Source organism: Protomyctophum bolini, assembly GCF_963924005.1.
Source record: "Protomyctophum bolini genome assembly, chromosome: 8".
Classification (NCBI taxonomy): domain Eukaryota; kingdom Metazoa; phylum Chordata; class Actinopteri; order Myctophiformes; family Myctophidae; genus Protomyctophum; species Protomyctophum bolini.
Genome location: NC_137869.1, coordinates 23,789,901 through 23,799,939, shown reverse-complemented (window position 1 = coordinate 23,799,939; position 10,039 = coordinate 23,789,901). Strand labels below are relative to the sequence as shown.

Sequence of the window (10,039 nt, the reverse complement as noted above, 5' to 3'; positions counted from 1 at the left end):
ACGCGCTACGTCCAACCAGGGAAACTCCCCCCTGTCAGGTGTAAAGGAGCAACTTGGACACTCAGGCATGAAGGAAGCATGAGTTCAAGTCCGTTGCTCTCCCCATGTCCCCCATATATGGGGACTAGGTTGGTGGAGGTGTGTGTGTGTGTGTGTAGAGCCCAGGATCACATTAGATGATTGACACAGGGGTGAAAAATGGGTTACAAAATCGTGGGATAAATAATATATAAAATTAAATAAACATACGTTTTAATGAGATACTAAGTACAGTGTAAGAGACCGATGCCAGCACTCAACGTCCCTCAAGGGCCTCAAGTAGTCCTTTTATGTCATTTGGTCACTCAGTACCTTCCTCAGCGTAGTGCTTTACGCAGAAGAAGGCACTGAGCCGAAACGAGTCCGTTTGATATTGTCTGTTTGCTTTTCCAGTGAAATAAAATAAAAAGTAGCCTACACCTGAGGGACACAAAACGAAATGTGATTTCTGGAGCCAGAGTTTGTCTTATCGTTTATGTTTGACTGTAGTTGTGTACTCATTCCTTTCTAGTTTAATGAGAAACCAATCTGATCAAAGTCAGTTAGAACATTATGCATGCATGTGTTCAAATGGGCAATGACAATGCAGGAAAATTATTGATATAATCACAGTGAGGTAAAAAGTATAAAAAACCTGGACTATAGCGGCTCCAGCTAGGGCACGTATGACCTAGCTTCTTTTATTGTTTTGTTGCAAAGGCAGATTTGTCTGATTGTCTGACCTAGGTGACCAAGGTCACTGGTTCCCTAGCCTCGGAAACCCAGACGTTTTATTTCCTGGAAGTTCCCTAGCCTGGGGTCCACCTATGCTTTCTATGGCATAGGCAGGATCCACCGGGAGAATCTAGATGCAGCTGCGCGACATGAGACTAATTAATTAGAGCGACATAGAGAGAGGAGTGTGTGTGTACACGTGTGTACGTGTGTACGTCAATTTAACAAAGGTGCAGACAATCAGAACTCAGTAGAGAGTGATCGACGTTTGCGCTGCTGTATGCCGAATTTAAGTGGACTCGGCCCCAGACTTTTTTTTTCCTCCCTGGAAATAAAAACGTCTGGGTTTCCGAGGCTACTGGTTCCCAAACTAAGGGGTCGGGTTTGACTCCCGACTGGGGAACCCCAAATAACTTTGGCTGGTCCCCAGAGGATTTGCTTAAAAGGATTTAGCAAAAATAAGAAAAAAAAACGACTTTATATGTTCTAGATTTTATTTTATTATTATTTCCCCCCCGCATTGCTGAGCCAATAATTTCATGACCGGGTGGCTGGTCAGTATGAGACTCAATTATTGGCGACAAAAACATAAATGATCTCCATGTATTCCAGGCTTCATGGGGTGTGTAATTGATAGAAAATAAATAAGTTGTTGTTTGAGAGAACTACTCCTTTAATGTGCACCATTGGTTCAGTCACTCAACAGTAAACATGCACACGCGCGCACACACACACACACACACACACACACACACACACACACACACACACACACACACACAATATCCTACAGTATGTCACAGTATGTCAGACATCTACAGTACCATGGCCTGGGGTCACGCACGCACTCACTCACTCACGCACTCACGCACGCATCACAGGAGCATTCGACACAACAGGCCAACAGCACGCACACCAAGGCCTGCCTCTGCTCGACCATGATTGGCAGAAGGCCAGTGGCGTGCACAGATAGACACTAGGGGGTGTCTATCTGCCCTTGCCCTCTGGACAGCAATGTGCCCTTTTGAAAAAAATGGCACATGAGAAAACTGTTGCGCCTTTAGCGGTGGTCTCAAAAACACAAGGGAAACTTTGACAGAAAAAGACTCGCTCACTGTATAGAAAACATAAGTAAAACTCCTTGGACTGAGACTTAAGAAAATATTTTTTATTATTTTTTATCATGCTCATAAAGTGCTCTGTGCTTAAAGTGCAATTAAAAAGCAAACGTTTCGGTCCTAAGACCTTCATCAGTGCTATCATAGCACTGATGAAGGTCTTAGGACCGAAACGTTTGCTATTTAATCAGTGCTATCATAGCACTGACGAAGGTCTTAGGACCGAAATGTTTGCTTTTTAATCAGTGCTATCATAGCACTGATGAAGGTCTTAGGACCGAAACGTTTGCTATTTAATCAGTGCTATCATAGCACTGACGAAGGTCTTTGGACCGAAATGTTTGCTTTTTAATCAGTGCTATCATAGCACTGACGAAGGTCTTTGGACCGAAATGTTTGCTTTTTAATCAGTGCTATCATAGCACTGACAAAGGTCTTAGGACCGAAACGTTTGCTTTTTAATTGCACTTTGAGCACAGAGCACTTTATGAGCATGATAAAATAACAATATTTTCTTAAGTCTCAGTCCAAGGAGTTTTACTTCTATTTTCTATATGGTGAGCGAGTCTTTTTCTGTCAAATTTTCCCTTACATTTATTTTTGTACAGTGTACAGTTTGTGGACCATGGTGACATTGATCAATTCTTGATTAAAAAAAAGCTTCTAATTTATTATTTATGCCCCAAAATCTATAAATCTCACACTATTAAGGCAACCGGCCGGTTCCACAAGGTGCCCTTTTTTCACGTGAGCACCTGCCCCTCTAAATGTCTGTGCACGCCACTGCAGAAGGCCCCTCGCATCCTGATTGGATGGACTTGGCCACCTAGCCAAAAACTAAACATATGGTTTGTTGACCCCAGGGGTTAACTGGGGGAAGGGAGGAACTCCTTATATGGTCAGTACACTCTATAGTAGAGAGGATTATCACAACAAAACAAAAAAAGAAGTGATATTAAGCGAAATCACTGAATATACCTTTAAAGTACAAAAAGTAATAGTACTCATTCTGCAAATTGTCCCATTTCACAAGTTCCATGTATAAACCACTGTGTGTCGGTTGCAGTGTGCACCCAAGTGTGTAAGTGTTGTTTTACCAATGTTAAACAAGAACGTTTCGGTGGAGACTGGATCTCTCTCTCTCTCTCTCTCTCTCTCGCTCTCTCTCTAAAGTCTCACTGTCACTATACTCTTGCCTGTGCTGGTAAGAGTGCTACAGTGCACTGGTTGACCATTTTAGGCCGCGACCCCCCAAAATAATCATAATTTGACTGGGGATTCCCCCATCCTGACAAGCACTTGTAATTGTGTTTATGACAGTAGTTATCATATTTGGTGAGCAGAGAGAATCAATAATAAAGCAGACTGTAACTCAGTAACTACAACACAAATACAAATAGGGGATATTATTATTGATTCTGAAATGAATTTTAATACACACATTAATCATGTTACCAAGATTGCCTTCTTTCATCTTAGAAATATTGCATGACGATGCAAAAACATTGATACACACCTTTGTTTTCTCTCAGCTTGATTAATGCAACTTTTTTTCTAGCGTGCCAAAGAAAACAAGTTAAACAACTGACAGATTACAACTTGTTCAAAATGCGGCAGCCAGAGTTTTAACTAAAACTAAAATGAGATAACATTTAACTCCTGTTTTAGCTTCACTACAGGGTTGCTTTTAGGATTGTTTTAAAAATTATTTTACTTGTTTATAAAGCGCAATGGTCTTGCACCTTCCTTCTTACCTATATGACTGCCTGCCTAGATATGTTCCAAACCGCCCCCTCGGGTCTTCTAGTGGTGACCTTATAGAAGTGCCTGCAATGGCATACGGTATAAACAAGAATGACTCAGTCATAATTGCCAGCTGCAGCAAGCTCTCGTTAATGAACATTTATAATCAGTTTGTGTGCCGCTGCTGCGGCAGCCTCTGCCTCAGTTCACAGCTTCACGTTGTGGCATTCAGAGTATGCAGCCAATACGGCTTCATGTTGTGGCGTTTAGAGTATGCAGCCAATACGGCTTCACGTTGTGGCGTTCAGTAAGTCTCCCATTGATCCCAATCATGAAAAAGTGTCCACTACGGTCGCTGTTTAAATGTTGTCCAGACGATTTTCAAGGAGCTGGCAAAAATCACACCCATATGAACTGAGCGGTGCAAGATGCTCAACAACCGCTGGCTGGCTGACAGACAGACAGACACACACACGCGGCCAGCCATTGGAGCGGTTAGGCACCGCTCAAAAACAGGGTGAAGCAGCGTTCTGCTTCTACAGCCGGCATGGAATAAACTCCCATTTATACCTAGAAAACAGGCATCCTCTGTAGATAGCTTTAAAGCACAGCTCAAGACCCATCTCTTCACTCGATTCTTCACTTGATTTTGAATTATATGTGTACATAACAAATCTATTTTAACTGTTTTGGAGAAAAATAATGCCTATAATGAGGCGCAAGCGATCGCTAAAACTGATTAGTTCTCCAATAAGTACAATATTTGCTTCTGAGATGTAGTGGAGTAGAAGTAAACGTAATGATATTGATAATTGGAAACACTCCATCAAACTGGTCCGGGTCGAGACTATATATACACAGGTACACACTCACCTTGATCACCTGCTCCCCATCCACTGCAGCTCTCACTGCTGCTGCTCTGGGTCCACTGGCTGCAGAACAGAACAGAACAGAACAGAACAGAACAGAACAGAACAGAACAGAACTGAACAGAACAGAACAGAACAGAACTGAACTGAACAGAAAGCTCCCTGGCGCGCCTGCCTCACCTCTTAAAGGAGCTGCTGAAGGAGCAGGGAGGAGCAACAGGAGAGAGAGAGACGGAGCTAAGAGGGACCACACTATTATAGTACAGTGGTTCTCAAACTTGTTTGGCTTCAGTACCCCCTCAGTACTACAGACGAAAAACAGTTTAACCCTGTAACACAAAATACAACATATTTTAATGAATTCATTTTTTTTCACCTAAACATCATCATTGATGTGCAATGCCATTGGTCATGATAGTTGCATATCCTAGTAGTAAAAAGTAGTAGTAAGGTTGAAATCTCGAAAAGGCCTCGTTGTCCTGACCCCTTATCCATCATTTATACATTATGGATAATTAGTGTGGACTTAAACAGTTTTTCGTCTGTAGTACTCGGATCAAAGTATCACCTTTACTCGACTACATGTTGCTTAGTGTCGTGTATTTTCCTACACTGACTAACCCAACAAACAAACTGTAGAGTAGTGAAAAACCATGTCATCAAAGCATCAGATGAAGAAACGCAGGAGAGATTTCCTCAGAGTGTGATGGACCATTTATTCAATCAAAGACAGAGTCCAGAATGGCAAAATAGCATAGCTTCCCGCAGGCCCTGGTCAGCCCACGGGAGCACAGCAAAACTGACCACCTCAATGGCCAGCCTGCTATAAGGACTGGTTCAACATTGCAGTTACAAGCCAAAATCCTGAGTGGTCGTGTTACCGTACACGGTAACACGACCGCTCTTTGTTTATGTCCTGTGTATGTAAGGTCACATTCTCACCTATACTTCGGTAGACTCGGATGCGTATGGGCAGAGAAATGGGATTCTTGCATATTTCATTTGCTGCTGTTTGCCTTCACACTGTCATGATCCGCAGCAATTGGAAACGCAGCAGGGGGGACCTTTATCAATGTGTTCCATTCATAAACTAGCCTACACAGTGAAATGATAAATCTATGGTGATAAAATTATACTCATAACGTGCATTATGTGTCGTGCCGTCTGGGACTGCCCCCCCCCCCCCCCCTCTCTCGCTCTCTCACTATAAGCACGCAGCCACGCACTGTTCTTTTGGGCATGGAGCATAGAGTATTAAAAGGCATGGAGGCACAGCGCTGAGCCGCACTGATATAACACAGACAGCAGCGCAAAATGTTTACAAGTTTATCGAGATGAAAGTTCCTACCCCCCACTAGTCCCCACACAGTGACAGCACTCCATGTTTACGGCACGCACAGACAGACAGAATATTCTGTAGGCTATAATACTATTACACTGCACTGCAGTGTTTGTGTTTTCTTAAGCAATTGATTAATGTACTCGTCCTCATTTCGATCAGGGCTTCAGTCTCCACTCTCCTCATTCGACCACGTCTATCCACGGTAACGGGACATCTTTGCGCTGCGTAAAATATGCCTTCTCCGTCTCCAACTGTGTTCACTAGCTCCTCACCCGCCACATTGTTTGCTTCATTTCCTTTATTTACTGCGGATTGCATTCACACCTGCACCGAATCGTAATCAAGTGCGATTGGAAGCGAAGCGAAACCCCCGTTTTTGCTCGGAGTAAAATGCGGTTATTTGCTGCGCATTAGGATTCGAATGAGCCTTCACACCTGCCAAACGAAGCGCACTTTCTGACAATGCGCAGCAGGATGCGTTTTAATCGCAGCAAAGCTCTCTGGTGAGAATGTGACCTGAATGTGACCTAAGACTGCAGTGCTCTGAGCAAAACAATCAATCAATCAATTCATTGTATGTATTGTGGAGTGTGTCAAACAGCTAGAGGTGAATAATAGGGTGGAGTTAGAGACTTTACATACAGCATTTGGTAAACAAGTGGTATCTCAGAGGCATCTCAAATAGAATACTAATGTTGTGTCTCAACACCTGCAGGGTAGCCTCTAAGGTGATGACAGTCTCCTCACAAAATCTCCTAGTAGTCGAATAAACATCAGTGACAGAAATTACATAGCCTAATTATTATTGAATATTCAAAGATATGGATTGTCACGAGACCACAATCCCCCCCTTACGATACATCTACGAAAGGTATCATAATAAAGATACAATCCATATATTCATAACTGTCGCATACCCCCCTTGACCCCATCATGGCTATACTAAACATGAAAATGTTGACAACAAAAAGTGACACATTACAAAAAGTACCCAAATTATTTACAACTGGTTCAGATTACATGTTGTCGTCTTCAAATGATTCTTCTTTTACATCCACACAATATCATTGATAGATAAAATGGGTCTTATCTGTTTACAAACTAATGTCCAGTGGTCAATGTCCCATATTCTACTACGAGCCAGGCCGGATCATTAATATTGTCACCTTATTCATCATTTTACTCTTAGCCTACTGCCTGTTTATACAGCATTGTTCCTAAATGTCATGTCATTCATGTTTAGGGCTATAATATGTTTTCATCTGTCCCATTTAATATCTTGTTGACTCCTTATTCAGTCTCCATGTTGTCTGCCACCAGCCACAAACGTGCAATAATGAAGGGTCTATTATGGTTTGAGCCTACATGTATATGACCTTGGCCGAGTGAGATAGCTGCTCACTGAGTCAGGGAGTGTTCTTTCTCTGCCGAAAGTTCAGTGCAGGGAAAGTTATCTACAGGTTGCCTGGCAACGCCTGCGGCGCTGTCCAGGCCTCAATGGGCATCAATGACTGAACCAAGGAAGATGAACTCTGTGTCGCTACGCCATCCTCATCATCTAGGCGTTGGACTAATGAGGGACAGCCAACACTGGTTTTGTCATCTGACATTGCGGACATGAAACATCTACAGCCAATGAACATTATATCAACAAATCTGACGTGATCTGCAGTATTTAGCCTGGAATAAATACTGTGAAAAATAAGCACTTTACACATACTGGCATTAAAACACAACTTCGTCAACCCGTTTCACTTAAAGCGCAAATAACATGCATTTTAAAACTGCTTTTGTAATATCATATTGTCTATGTTCCTCAAAGTTATTTCTAATGGTTTGAGCCTCAATCACCACTCTGATATAACCAGGCCTTGTCATTTCTTTCTGGACTTTGAAAGCAGTTTTAGCTGCAGTACCACAATGTCCTGAGGTGCTGATATGCAGATTATTTAATATTTGAGTCATTATAATACTGATGCTAGATAAAACCAGGCTTGTTTCCATTCCATGTCAGCTTGGAAAATCAACAATGGTGGATATTGTAAACAAAGTGGAAATGCAAATGTGGAACTGAAGACTGAAGAAGAGGAGGAATTATATAAGTAGGGTGACATTGATGACAAAATCAGTTGAGCTGTTCCTGAGAGCAATTTCCATTAAAACACCCATATGATATGAAAGACTGATTGTTCAAAATTGGTTACTTGTGGGGATAGAAAACACATAATGGGAGCCCCAAAAACACAAAATAATTTGAAAAAGTTAAATTTTATGTTATAGGTCCTTTAAAAACACCCACTTTATGGAATAATTATTGACCTTCAATCTTAATAATCAAACACCCAGTTTAATATAATATTAAGATTATCTGTACAACCCAGATTCGGCACAAACAAGGGACTAAATTATTTTCGCTCCTATGCCACCAAAATGTGGAACGCCCTACCAACAGTCATTAAGACATGTGAACCCCTTGACTCCTTCAAAACCGCTCTCAAAGGGCACCTACGGACGGCTGCAATTCGAAACTGGCCCCCGTAAAATCTGATTTCCCCCCCACCCCCCTTTTCCCCCTCACTGTATATGTTTATTTTCCCTTTTTGCTTCCTTTATGATGAATTCCTGTTCTGTTCTGTAACTATAGAAGTGTCTATTTGTACATCTCTAAATGTTTTGATAAATTGAACATGGTGGACCCTCTTGTAAACAAGTGTAATGCTTAATTGGGTCGTCCACTCACAGTTAACAGTCTTTGTATTGAGTTTGTGCTTGGAATGTACTGTAATTCTGCAAACTGTTAATAAATAAATAAATCAATGGTTTGTACACAAACCAATGTGCAGGTTTGTGCCTTGCATGGTTTCCCCCGGCATCGGTGTGTGAATGTGTGAGTGAATGGGTGAATGTAATGGACAATCTCTGTAAAGCACCTTGGATAAAAGCGCTATATAAATGCACCATTTAGCATATGGGCAGGTCTCTGGTACAAACCAGAGTGGATTGACACAGCAGCTAAACGTTTTGAGTCTGTCACACAGGAGGACAGGGAGGACTTAAAAGTGATAATGGAACTGGTAGTTCTAAGCTTTTTGGGCATCTCATTCCACCTTACCGCTGCCGACTGTAAAAATGATTTTTTTCCCCATACAGCTGCTGAAGTCTGAATCTACAGGTATAAGGTCTGTGGTACTACGTCTTGTGAAATGATTGTGAACGTTACTAACCTTAGAAAAATTGTTATGAAGGTATGTCGGGAGTGTCCTTGCTTTGTATCCTGTGGACCATGCACAGTTTTACTAATGAAAGTCTTTCGTCTACCCTGAGCCAATTGAGGCTATTAAAATGAGTAGGGAGAAGATGTGTTCTGGGATGGAGTTTTAGGATAACCCTAATTAATTTATTTTGTGAGGTTTGGAGTTTATTTTTCAAAGCTGCACATGTGCCTGTGTACCATGAAGAACTTGCATAATCAAAATGACATTGGACCAGAGCCCCTGCTAATAATTCATTCAGCATTCATTCTATTTAAGAATTAGGATGTTCTAGCGAGGAATTTCACTCTTTGGTTAACCTTATTTATGACCTGTAGTGCCATACTCTCTCCGGATAGGTTATTGTCCAAAATACATCCAAGGCACTTGATTGCTTCCTTGGCCGAAACTTCAAAGTTACCAGCTACGACCTTGAACCCTGGTGATTTCTTTAGTTTCGCTCTGGACGCAAAGATAATCGATTTTGTTTTCCCCGAGATGTAGAGACAGCCTATTATCTATACTAGCCAGGAACTGATCTTGAGCAGCTCTGAACTCAGCACTCTTTCTACCTCCAATTTGTCTTGGTGTGAGACAAGAAGAGCAGCATCATCAGCTAAAAGATACAGATTGCAGCCACAGGCTGACTGCATATCATTAATGTACTGTATACTAAGAAGAAGAGTGCACCTAGTATGCTCCCCTGGGGGACTCCGCTTGTTAGAGAAAGAGGTGAAGATATTGTGCCATTAACGTCCACCACTTGTTCTCTGCTTCCTAAATAAGAGCGCACCCACTGTAGTGACATATTGTCAAACCCTAGCCTAGAGCCTTAAGCTTCATTAAAATAATGTTATAATTTACTGCCATAGAACATACTGTACTGTAGCCAAATAGCCAATAGCTATAGTCTCTAGGCATGTAACGATATATCGTATATCGCGATATATCGATATTATATCC

General features: G+C 41.8%; 1 protein-coding gene across 1 annotated transcript in view; it reads right to left on the bottom strand.

The window, feature by feature from the left end:
- The window catches only part of slc5a5 (solute carrier family 5 member 5), an 18,310-nt gene extending 13,750 nt beyond the window's left edge, over positions 1–4,560 (bottom strand). The window contains exon 1 of the mRNA XM_080770413.1: positions 4,488–4,560. The gene's annotated coding sequence lies outside the window, so the exon portion shown is untranslated. The remainder of the gene's footprint in view (positions 1–4,487) is intronic.
- Positions 4,561–10,039: the final 5,479 nt, after the last annotated feature.